This window comes from Macrobrachium rosenbergii, chromosome 21, assembly GCF_040412425.1.
Source record: "Macrobrachium rosenbergii isolate ZJJX-2024 chromosome 21, ASM4041242v1, whole genome shotgun sequence".
Classification (NCBI taxonomy): Eukaryota; Metazoa; Arthropoda; class Malacostraca; order Decapoda; family Palaemonidae; genus Macrobrachium; species Macrobrachium rosenbergii.
In genome coordinates, this window is record NC_089761.1 from 3,627,121 (window position 1) to 3,640,450 (window position 13,330).

The window sequence follows — 13,330 nt, forward strand, 5'->3', positions numbered from 1 at the left end:
ACTTAATAAGCACCCTGTTCCCTGTGGCTGGGCCACAGAAGATACCTCATCCCGAGAGGCTGGATACCCAGTTCATCTCGGTAGTACCCCTTGATGGATCTAGCCTGCCACTGGCCCTACCGGTTATGGTAGACACTGCAGCCGATGTTAGCCTGATTTACAGGCTCCAAGTGCCAGCCAGTGCCATGGTTGATGAACAAACTTGGTGGGAGATGAAATGGGTAGAGGGTCACACCAAAACCATTCCCACAGTCGAGCTTCAGGTTACGACTCCTTGGGGAAAGCTACCTCACTGCCTTGGTGTCAAAAACAGAATCAGGCCCACAGTGGAATTCCTGATGGGTTGGGACCTCATCTGGGGAAGCCTTTTGCCAATGCCACTTCACAGCCACGCCACCTCCACAATGGAGGCATTGGATCACCAAACAAGAGCACAGCCACTTTGACTGGTGTGCCCCAAAACAAGAAGAAATACCTTCCACCCGCTGAAGTGGTCAATGGAAGGGGCACACACAGTGCAATTCCAGGCCTAGTCCTCCCTCTTCACGAAAGGACGGCCACCAATGAAGTCCTCCCTCTCCATAAAAGGACACTCAAGGGAAGCAGTACTGCTGTAGAGTATGCAAGATGACAGGCCACTCCACTAATTGGGAGGGCTGCCCAAATAAGCAGCCCCCAGCAGATGCCCCAAATCAATAATCTCCTAGAGGCTCTGACCTTCAGCTGGGACAGGAATCTCTGTCTCAGCCCAACCCAAGCATCCGCAAGGTGTTGCACCTCCGGACCCCTCATCAGGCATGCCTGGTCATCAATCTTTGCCAGTGCCACTTGTGAGCACTGGGTAGTGCCACGCTCCGTCCTCCTCGGATGTTGATTCACCATAAGAATTGGACCCTGTGCCAGGTCCAGATCATGAGACAGATCCATCTATGGGAGATCCAGGAACCTTCACAGCATTAATCTTAGCAACGTGTGGCCTTTGGTGCCCGACACTTCTTCCGCACCAAATCCGTCCCCAGAGGATGAACCTCTAGTGGATCGAACTGCTACACCTTCTCTGGGAGACCAGGAACTGGCCTCCCCAGATGCAGAGGTTGAGACCACTCTTGCTCTGGTTGTCACAGCAGCCAGAGTAGGGAGCCCTCCTGTCGCCTCGGAGGTTATCCCTGACTTCATGCCTGCTAGCCCTTCTGGCCTTTCCCCAGAGTCAGTGCCCTCATCATCTCACAGGACTGTCATAGGTAGGCCTTGGAGGAACCTGAAGAAGAAGAAGAAGGGGCAGAAGAGAGAAAAAGTAGTTGCATGAGCCACAAGCTCACCCTGGCACTCGTGTCTCCTTTGCACAGTGCCTTTCCATCTCAGAATGATCTTGGCTCCTGCCCAGAGGAGGTAGCCAATGTGATCTCTGCCTTAGTAACAGCCTAGACCAGACTCAGTAAGTAGTAATAGTAACATTGTCACTTTAATCTTGTAATGAGCAGCAATGATCACGCAAGTATAACTTGATAAGCCAGTAATCGTAACTATTGTGAGTAGAGCCATTGAGCTCATGACATACATGGGACAATACCTCATTTGAGGAAAGCATTTTCCATATAAAAAAACTCATTTAAAAACTAACGTTACACCTTTGTTTACTGTGCTTGCAAATTTTCATGTAAGAAATTGTATACTAGTAAGAATATTGTAACTTAGCTAGTTCATTGTCATTGACGTTGGTGCTACAGTAGTGTTCTAATAGGTTGTGTCATAAAAGATACAATTTGAATGTACCATTTGACTAGGACTGAATATCACAATCATCAGAGGTAGCACGTAAAAATCTGTAGACACCTTTGAGTAGTGTTAGGATTTTGTAGAAAGTAAGTGATTATAGCTCATATCCCATTCTAGAGTCAGGTAGATCCTTAGCTACTCGCATTGTAATGGCAAAATCTGTTCAAGGGAAAAGAGTAAAGTAATCGAGGCGAAAAGCTTACTCAGTATAGACCTTCATGCCCAAAAGGAAGTGAAGGCCTTTTTAAGGGGGGAAACTATTATAAATATTATCTGTTCGACCTCTCTTCCTTGCTTTAATTGAATACCAGAAATTATCTTTGCTAAAGTAAGAGGGCATACGATGCAGGAAGAAGCAAACAGGCAAGAGTTGTTTTGAACAGATCCCAATCATCAAAGGGGTAGGAATTTTAGTTCAGAGGGATATGAGAAGAGATAGGTTTTGCTAGGACAGACCTTAGATACACAGTACCTTAAGCTTACTTTTCTATGACCTTTGTACTGGCAAGTCTTTTGTCCCTTCAATTCAGAACCTGGACAAGAGGAATTTGAAAACAGCCATGACCCAAGACAACCCACATCTACAGACTCTGAGCTAAGACTTCATGGAGGCAAGATGCATCTCGGCTGGTCCACTAACCCGACTTTGTCTTTCTGTCCCACTCCAAACGTGAGGGAGAAAATTGTTATTCCAAACGGACCAAGGAAACTAATACACCTGAGCATTATATTATCTTCCCCAGATAATTAAGTATACCTTGAGCCTATGCAACATCCTCTTCCTGGGAGAAGAATCCCCATCATTAGTATCGAGAAGCCTTAATTCGACTTTGCAGTAAATTCCTGATACAGCACAATGAGATTTGTCCGAAGTCGGAATCATTGTCTGAGCTGCTGTTAGCTCCTGTAAGTAACTCATTCACTTCATTTAAAATTCTTGTTTCGCTGAAACTAGTGTTCCAGCAAGTTTGCTGAATTCATCCCTGTGGTTATGAATAAACCTCTATTCTTTGTGAACGAGTGTTAACCGGCGTCCTGATCTATTCACTATCTGTCTTTTAGAGCTAAATCTAACTTTAATTCACTGGGTTAGGTGGGTCTTAGGTAAAGTAATTCAATATATATCAAAGTATGTAATATTTAAACTCATCAGCTAAAGGATACACATAATATATATATATATATATATATATATATATATATATATATATATATATATATATATATATATATATATATATATATATATATATATATATATATATATATATATATATATATATATATATAATTTAATCAATTCAATTTTCAATTCAATTAAAGTGCTTTTAGAAAATGAACTGACTAAATTGTGTGAAAGAATGTAAATTTGAATTCTATGGTAAATTTTACTGACAAAATTTTGCTATGGCAATGGGAAACCCACTGTCCCCAGTGTTAAGTAACTTATATATGGAATTTTTGTAAAAGAAAATATTAAACAACATAATTCCACACAATGTAACATAATTTAGGTATGTTGACGACATAATTTGTGTATGGTCATAGCACGAAGACTTAAATAATTTTTTGCCAAGTTAAATCAATTATTACCATCAATTTAATTCACTATGGAAATGGAAAATGATGGGTGCTTAACTTTTTTGGATGTCCTCATACGGAGAAATAGTAATGGGTTTAAATATAGTGTGTATTGAAAACCCACTAATATTTCTTCCTATGTGCATTTTTATTCTGGACAAAGCAGTAAGGTTAAAAAATTAGTGATTTCATTATGTTTTTAAGAGCATTATGTGTATGTAGCCCTGAATATATCGATGAGGAATAGATAAAATTAGGAATGCAGGCAAGAAATTGAAATATCCTAACAATGTATTAAACAGTGCATTTCAATCGGCAAAAAAGACTATGTATCAAAACCAAAAAGAAACTTACAACACAAAAAAATTGTTTGTACTGCCTTACATCCATAATATGAATATCAGTCAAGGTATGTATAAACTTGATCCTTTAATATGAAAAGAAATTTGCAAATTGTTTAAATTTTAAGGTAGGCCATAGAGATGTAAGAAAATAAGATTATCATATTTGTACACACAATGCGGGGCAGCAGTGCCTATGACTTTTCCCAACTCGCCTCCCTGACACCTGTCAGGTGTGGATCTGTTGTCGCTATGGTCAGTATGTTTATCAGTATTGTCCCCTGAGAGTATATTGTGATTTTTAGCCAAATGAGTTCTGAATGGCACTCCTATCTTGACACCGGCCTGTGGGTGGATATGTAGTCTCTAACCGTTGTGTATGTTCGTCAGTAGTGCTCCTGTAGTATATATATTTGTGACTTCTAATACTCTGTGCCAGTCCTTCGTCAATGGGTTGAAAATAAAGTCGAAACCGGTCTCTTATTTTTCACCTGTGGTGATGTGTGATAAATGAATCATGTACAAAAGTGATTATAACCATATACAGTATATATATTATTATAAGGTGTTATAATATATGTAACCATTTTATGTCTCTGTGGAAATTGTGAAGTTTTGCTTACAGATTCGTCATTTATTGTGAAGACGTGATTTTAAAATGTCTTTTTCTTGCAGATAAGTTGTATATCATGTAAGCTTATGTTACTATGGAATAATTTTTCCCTTTATTTAATATTTGAAGTGGTATTGTGAAATTCTTATCAGGTCACCACATCCTGTTTGCCTTCCATATTTGCACAGGTGTCTTGTAACTCACGCTAAAGGAAAAAGAATTCTCCTATGTTATCGTCATGAGCTGTCATCCAATCGGCGAGTTCGCTATTATATGTTTGCTCTGTATGCTTAACATATCGTTATTAGCTGTGTCTGTGCTTATTCTGTTCGTAATCTGAGAAAGAGGGAATGAGAAACAGTAGATAAGTGGAGTTGCTTTGGATCTAAAAGCGCTTTCCATTGTTTGCTCAGCTGCGTAGGTCTCCCAAGAATCTGCTTAGCCTGAACAGGAATGTCCATCATGTAGATAAGAGATAAGGGTATGGCGCTCAAAACTCAACCGTGTGTATTCATATATGTGTATACTTGTGTATTCTGTAGAATAAGGAATTAGGTATTCTCTGAATACCTTATGTGTATTCTTGAGTATTCTGAAAGGGCTTTTTGGAGAGTTAAAAGTGCAGTGTTTTTCTGAAGATGAGGTGGTCTGCCAGAAGCATTCCTGAGAGAAACATCTCTCTCTCTCTCTCTCTCTCTCTCTCTCTCTCTCTCTCTCTCTCTCTCTCTCTCTCTCTCTCTCAATAATCCCATTACATATACGGGAAATAATTGAAAGGGTTTCTGGTTGTAAAAGCTCTGTTAAACTCACCCCAGAAGTGTGTTAATTTTGTAGAAGGTGATCAGGAATATTATTTTGTGCAAGTGTTGAGGAGATATGTAATACTGGTGTAATAATTACAAAAGGTAATGTGGTAATTACTGATTTGTAATGGTAAGACTTAAAGTGATATTCTTGGTAAAAGAAAATTGTTATTTGGAATAAGTCTTAGTGCCTTAACAGTGTTTTCTAAAGATTGATATAGTCTTTAGGCACATTTTTGGTGATTGGTGTATTTCCATTTTTTGCATATTGCATTTTTATATGTCTGTGCTATCACATTATTATAATTTTATTATTACTGTGTTTTGCTGGTGATTTCTTAGCATTTTGTTAGTGCCTACCTGTTATTGATATTTTGGAGAATGTTATATGGATTCCAGTCAGTAATACTTTGGTGACTGTTTGTAATGGTTAATCAGGTAAATACTTGGCACTTGAGTGATAGTTAATAGTTTGATTCTTACCTAACCAAATTGCTTTTTTAATAAATTAGAGTTTTGTGAATTAAACTTGATTAAGAAGTACTTAAATCTTACACTGTTGTCAATTAATGGTAAATCTTTTGAGATTGTGAACTTTACATATAACTTTTGAACTTAGAAATAAACCTGCTTGTTTAAAGTTTTTAAAACATAGCATTTCATTTTGATCACCAGTAATTAGAGACATTAATGAATGTGTACAAGGTAAGTGATGTATCTGTTTGTTCACCTGAGACTTATCTAGGTAAAATAGAACCAGAGAGACAGTTACAGTGCTGGTTGAAGTGAAACCCACATTCCATTAATCTGGATATTACTTAATAATTGTTGCCTCATCCATAACTTGATAAAGTTACATTCATTTTCTCAAGTGATAAGTAAGTCTATGGTAAATTTAGAGATTCTGTAACTCTTTGTTATGAGGTTTCAAGTATCTGGTCGATGCAAGGCAACTTTTGGTATTATTATTTGTGTAATAACCAGGTGCTTGATCACTTTGTAACAAAGATATATATATATATATATATATATATATATATATATATATATATATATATATATATATATATATATATATATATATATATTTATATATATATATATATATATAGATATAGATAGATAGATATATACATATATATGTGTGTGTGTATTTTGTAAAAAAAAATCCCACTATCACGAAGATTTGCATTCGTATTAAGATTTACATTTTGTTACAAGGAGTTGACATCGTGTTTATTAATTATTTTTTTGCTGCTTTATGTTTATTATTTCCCTTCTTTTTATTTTTTGTTACTTTTCTTTAGGTGGCCTTTTCAGTCTGTTGTAATATGTAGACAAACTGTAAATTTCACAGATTTACTGGTATTTTTAAGCCCTGGTTATCATCTGATTCAGAAAAGAAAATTTATTTTCATTTTATTTTTCTTATAAACAATAAATAACTTCTCCGCATAGAATGTTACATGATGTGAAGGAGTCCACAGGGGCCCGAAAATCCATCTTGAAGGAAATCCTTTAGGATCCACTTCAGGCAGAGACGAATTAATTAAAAAGTGTGTGTGCTGCATATAATGTGAAATCTTGAATTCTTGTTTCTCTTTACTCATAGTAAAACTACACGTTGAGAAGAGTGTGTTCTCTCATTCTTAATGCTGTTTGAACATAGTGAAGTTTGAAAGTCAGATCCTATTCCTGCTAAGAATTAAAAGTATTTAAGAAATATGCATCCAAAGAGAGAGAGAGAGAGAGAGAGAGAGAGAGAGAGAGAGAGAGAGAGAAGAGGGGTGGGGGTTGCTATAGGAATTTGTAACTAATGGCACTGTTCATTTGCATGTACTTTACTTGTAAAAGTGCTGAAAAACTGTCGACTGGCCGGTGTTCCTCTTTAACTTTAACATTAACAAATGCGATAACAATAGCACCCATTTCAGGCGCATTGTCTTACCGCCGGCAGCTAGCTACGGCCTAGTGTCGTGCTTGTAAATAACCAGTGGCGTTTAGCTTGCTTTCACACGCTTCGATCACCGGCGCTCTTTTTAATCCGACACGGCTCTGCGTCGTGTCTGGCGCGAAAAGTATATAACACCGTATTGACGTATTCTGACAGGCCAGACCTTTTGCCGTCACCGATTAGTCTTGTCGTGCCATTCTGACCACCGCTCATCAGTCATTTCATACAATGTATCGTTGTGCAAGACAAATCACTTCTACAGTATGTAGCATTGTCGTCATTTTTCTTTTTTTAATTCTAAAGCTTTAACAACTGTAAGACATGGTTAAAGGTGATATCTTGAAGCATCATTCTGTAACTCATATCTTCCTTCGAGAACTCTAGTTTCTAGTAATCGAGAGATTTCTTTGCACCAGAATTAAAAGACAAATAGCAAATATGCAGTCCTGATAGCGATTTCAATATTTAAAAAAAAAATAAATAAGTTTTGTGTCCATAGAGAAATGTAAATTATAACTTTTCTGTATGAGATGCCTAGAATTGTGAAATTATGTAAACGTTCTTGGCATAGCCTATTCATGATAAATGGATCATTCAAGCAGATAAATCAGGATCAGAAAGGAGCAGCTGCCATTATCACTTTGTTGTAATATGCATCTTATGTTTCTGATCAAGACGTTTGTTCTTCAGGAACTGACCAGTCTTGTGGCTTGCATTCATGTAATGTCATGCACCACAAAGCTGTCCACTCAAAGGCGCTCTCTCCGAAATGCCCGCCCATGAGCTGTAAATGGCGGCCAGCAGAACGTCTGTATGAGGCACAACCACGATCTGAATAACTAAACTAGACAAAGTTAGATCCTACTTACCTTTCAGACTCAAGCCAAAACGCTAAAGATACCGAACACACGCCTTACTGTTTAGAGCCCATGGACGAATGCTCCATACTTACGAGTACAATCTTGAGGAAAGGAGAAGCACAAACCACATTCGAAGTTTGGCGTACAGCTCTACGTATAACGTAAACACCCATGCAAACTATTTTAGATCTGCAACTTGATTCCTAGTTTTCAATAAGAATAGAAAAATAATTTAGTAGGATGTACACGTACGTCTCTATTCGTTATTCTCTATTTGCAATAAGGAAAATGTCCTTGGAAAACATGGAAGGTATTACGGAATTAGACTTGATGGCTTTGCTCAAGGGAAAGTAGAAGGTCTAAACGGCATCTGGGCGACACGAATGGAACTTAGGAGTAGTATCCATTCACACCGAACATTCAGGGTCACAATTATTTTTTTTTTTTTTTTCTTACAATGTCAAAAATAAAATATTACAAATGTGGAAGGAGCAACCATATGGCAGCTCAATGTTCTTAAGAGAAGGAAAACGGAATAAATGTATTTAGTACTTTAGATTGCCTATTATCGCAACCAGGAGAGACAGAGCAGTCAATGGAACATGGAAATGAAGTATATGAGATGATGAACTTAGTGGAATTCATAATCAGGTAAATGGTAATGTAGTTATAGACAAAACAGATATTAAAATTTAAGGCAACCTCAGCAATAAAGAAATTCCAAACATTTGTTCGACTAATGATGCATGTAATGACATGAGAATACCATCCTAGGTCTAAGCCAGAGCCAAGATGGCCTAATGGAGGAAGTAGTCTTAGATGAAGCATTGTATACCAGCGGGGACAAGGGAGGTTGCTGGTGGGCGATCGTTGCTAACCAGCGAGAGTGACGTCAAAATTGCCAGAAGGAGGATGGCAGCGAGAACGCTACCAGTACCAAAGGTGATTCTGATGACAATTTTGTGAACAGCAAAATGGTGCACATACATGAAAATAATGTTGGAACTCAACTGGGAGGAACGGTGTGTTGTCAGTCAATATGAAGAACAAAGGGAAAAAAAAAACTCCAGCTGAAAAAGAGCAAGAACAGAAGAACGGCACCGCCAAGAGGAGAACAAGAGTTGGATCATTTTTGTGCACTGTATTTGTCTCTCATAGTTTATGCTTTTGCTTTGTTTACAGTCTCTTGATTTATATATTATATATTATTTTATATATTCTCTTGATTTTATATAATATAGATTATTTTATGCATTCTATTGATTTTCTATATTATTTTTGCAGTCAATATGCATGGTTTAAATAAGAAAAATGAGCAAATTGCTATAAGTTAGAAGAAGCCTAACAATCTTAGAGGATAATAACATAACACCATAAGAATCTAATATTAAAAACATTCGTATTATTAAATGTTCAAGTACCATTTGGTGCTACTAAGAAAAAGAGAGATTCCTTGTTAACCTGAGTTCTTCTTGAAGATGTAATGCTGATCATATAATATTTTGGGGGAGATTTAACTCTGGGACAAACCCAAGGGATAAGAGCACTAGGGATGATGGTATGATTTCTAAGTTCGTTGATTTAACGAAGAACATTAGTCTGAAAGATAATCACCCATACATTTATATTAACAGATTACAGGTATCTTCGGGAAACGATGCTTCACGTATTGACAGACTATAATTTAAACATCTGTATTCAATCGTTAACTCATGTGAAGCTGTTCTTGTATCTTGTCCAGATCATGACATGGTTATGACAAATATGAAATGTCAAACAAATGCAACCAGTAGGAATGTTTAGAAGTTAAAAGTAAAAAAGAAAAATGTTGTAAAATAAAATAAAAATTCTGTGGCTGTTTCTCAAAAGAGAAAAAGGTTATTTCATATTATAATACAATGGTGGGATTATTGTAAAGTTCAAAACAAAGAATTTTTTATCAAGATACCGAAAAAACTCCCGTCTAAAGAAAATATGGTTTGATTAATTTTGCAGCATAAGTTAAAATTATTATACATAAATTCAAGTGACGATGATGTTGACTTTGCAACAATGACTTCAGCAAAGAATAGGACTGAGAACTTGAAAAATGAAATGTGTGAGGGAATGAAGCTAAGACTAAGAATGAGGTATAAAATTGAAGGTGAAAGGCTGACATAACATTTGCTAAGGAAACCACGTAATATGAAATAGTGAAGGGCAAAAGGGACAGATACTGAGAAACTCGGATGCTCTCTCATATTATGCTACTCCGTTGGAGAAAGATATATATGGAAAAATTAATGTTGATTAGACTTTAAGTGACTACTTAGAATGGTGCAATAATAAATTAGATGAAGAATACTGTGAAATGTCAACTGCTAATATTTATGTAAATGAATTGTTTAATGTAATAAAGAGTCAGAATAAAGGGTAAGCACTAAGTATAGATGGTTTGCTTGCTGAATTTTCTAAGGAAATTTGAATTATCATAAAAGATGAAATGTTACTGGTTGCTTGAAAAGTTGTTATGATATTAGATTCTACGAAGGCTTTTGACCCTTTATGTCATTTTTTTTTGTTCACAGTTATGTGCAAATTAGGAATACCATCTCTGCATGTAGAATGGATAAGAATCCTTTATAGAAACTGCACTACTAACGTTTCCAGAGGCCGTGTAATAGTGTTTGTTTTAAATAACTCCTAAAATAACTGATGGATTTCCATGATATCAAAGCAGGGAGCGCTTCATACAATGGCTTAATTTTGGGAAATACTGTGCATTGCCAATTACGTTTCATTAACTTTTTACTCAAGAAAATGAGGCTAAAGCCAGTCGTAGCCACCCACACATTCGCAAAAGTGATGACGTCCCTCAGTGACGTTGGTATAACGTTTCTTCCCCTGTACCTCCCATCCCCCGAATTGTTAAACGCCTGTTTAACTCCATAGATAATTGTCATATGACCTACCCCAAGCAATACGAAATTCTTTGTCAGTAAAAGTTCAGCATACCTGGTAATGTGATTCGTGACTTTAGACTTTACCTAAACACAAGACCAACCTTTTATATCTTACCCACTCACTTACATTGAAGATCAAGAATGAGACTTATGACAGGAGACGAAAGAAGCCATGCTAACCCTACACTTCGCACTTCAAGCGAGTGTTGGTAAAGCAATAGAAATATAGTTTTCTTTAGGTTAAGCCGTAGGACTCATTCTTCCACACAACACAGGTTACTCGATACATCAATTGCCAGGAAGAAAATGACAGAGAGCATTGTTTGATATAATTTATCATATCAATTTCAATTTCACCAGAGAGTAGCTTGAATTCCTTAGAAGGTAGACTTCTAAAAGATGTTTCATATAAGGGCATTGACATCGGCCATTTGATAAATTTTGAAATCATATATATATATATATATATATATATATATATATATATATATATATATATATATATATATATATATATATATATATATATATATATATGTGTGTGTGTGTGTGTGTGTGTGTGTGTGTGTGTGTGTGTGTTCATACATACATAAGATTTATTATATTTCAACCTATAGTTTTATACATTTATTTACGTTATAAGTACCAGTACCTATTTTTGTTACTTAAAGGTATGTGACAAATATCATTGCGACTTTGTCACTGGAATTATACCAGACTTCAATTAATGAACCAATCAACCGTACTTTGAGAAATCCATTGACATTGTCTACATGCCAGGCTGATATACTCGTATCAAAGTATTCATTAGCTTTGCTTTTCCAAAATAATGTTATCACCAATTGCTGGAAAGCATAGATATATGAGGGATGAAAAAAAAAAAAAGAAATGGACACTTATACATTTTACTCATCATCACCCTCAAGGAAAAGATCGTTTTCCTCGTCACTATCAATGTTGATGATGACCGGATCTATACTATCTTGAATATTATCTGAAAGCCAGTAATCATCTTCAAAATATCTTGATCTCCTGACAGCGCCAGCCCACGTCTTCCCTGTTACAGCAAGCCTGGCCTCTTCAAGCCTGGCAAAGAGATCAGCACGGGTAAACCGTTGCAACGAGGAGCGCACCTGTCGTTTCATACAGCCCCACACCTGCTCGATGGCGTTGAGCTCAGGATGGGCAGGGGCAAGCGAACCACTTCATGGCCCCATTCACGGATTATGTTATCCACAATGTAAACTGGTTTTCGGCCGGTTGCCCCTGCATATCTTTAGAAGCTCAGGGCGTGTTGCGTGAGCTGGATACTGTATTTTTCGAGACCTGAGCCAGTTAACCAAATCCTCCTTTTTTGTAGCTGTTGTTGGGCATCGGCTATCTCCTGTCAATTGGCTATGGTATGGGGCGTTGTCTAGCACCAGCACCGAAGGATCCTCAAGCGACGGCAGGAGCTGTGATGTTAGCCACCGAATAAATATCTCTGAATTCATTTCTCCATGGTAGTCGCCGGTTTTATTTTTCGCAGGGAAGCATAAAAATGAATTTTCTACAAAACCTTTAGCTGTACCACCTGCTACCACCACAAACCTCTCTCCTTCTCCTGGTGGCACCTGCCGGCTGTAGGTGGCACTGGTGACAGATTGAGAGATGTCCACCCACTCCTTGCTATGTTGCATTCTCGTCGTAAACCACGTCTCATCGACATACACTACTTCTCTTCCTTCATCACGATGTTGCTGGAGGGATCGTAGAGCATCAACTCGGCGGCAAACGACGTCCAAAGTTTCTTTCCTTAGGTACGTACATTTTCCGCTGGGATGTTTTGTACTGGAAACCCATGTTATGGAGGATTCGCCATACTGCCTTCTCAGATGTTTCTTCAGGAATGATATTTAGCATTTTAAGTTCTTCCGCTAAAGTGGCAATAGTGAAAAATCGCTTAGCAGCAAACATGCTGTGCACATGTCTCCTAATGGAACCAACGGTGAAGTTGTCAAAGACCAGAGGCGACGTATTTGATGATGCAGGTGGTGTTTCAGGTGGATGAGGATTCTTTCCACGGCTCACCAACACTCGGACAGCGTTCGGAGTCATCCCCATAGCATCAGCAACTCGTTCACATGGCCTGTAGAAAAAAAAAAATACATTTAAATAAACAAATATATATATATATATATATATATATATATATATATATATATATATATATATATATATATATATATATATATATATATATATATATATATACGAGGGTAAGTCAAAAGTTCCAGGAAAAATTGTTGAATGATGTATTTACACAGGAATGATACAACCCAAATACTTGATAAACAATTATCTGTGATGTAGTGATCATATAGACTTGTTACCTCAGTCATCCTCTTGCTACCGTGGTGTTAACATCTGCTTCAGAAAAGTACTGAACCCATGGAAAATAAAAATTTTGAGATGAGCTAA

At 37.1% G+C, this 13,330-nt stretch overlaps 1 pseudogene; it reads right to left on the reverse strand.

Moving 5' to 3' along the window:
* Positions 1-11,775: 11,775 nt before the first annotated feature.
* Positions 11,776-13,021, reverse strand: LOC136849354 (uncharacterized; annotated as a pseudogene).
* Between the last annotated feature and the right edge of the window lie 309 nt (positions 13,022-13,330).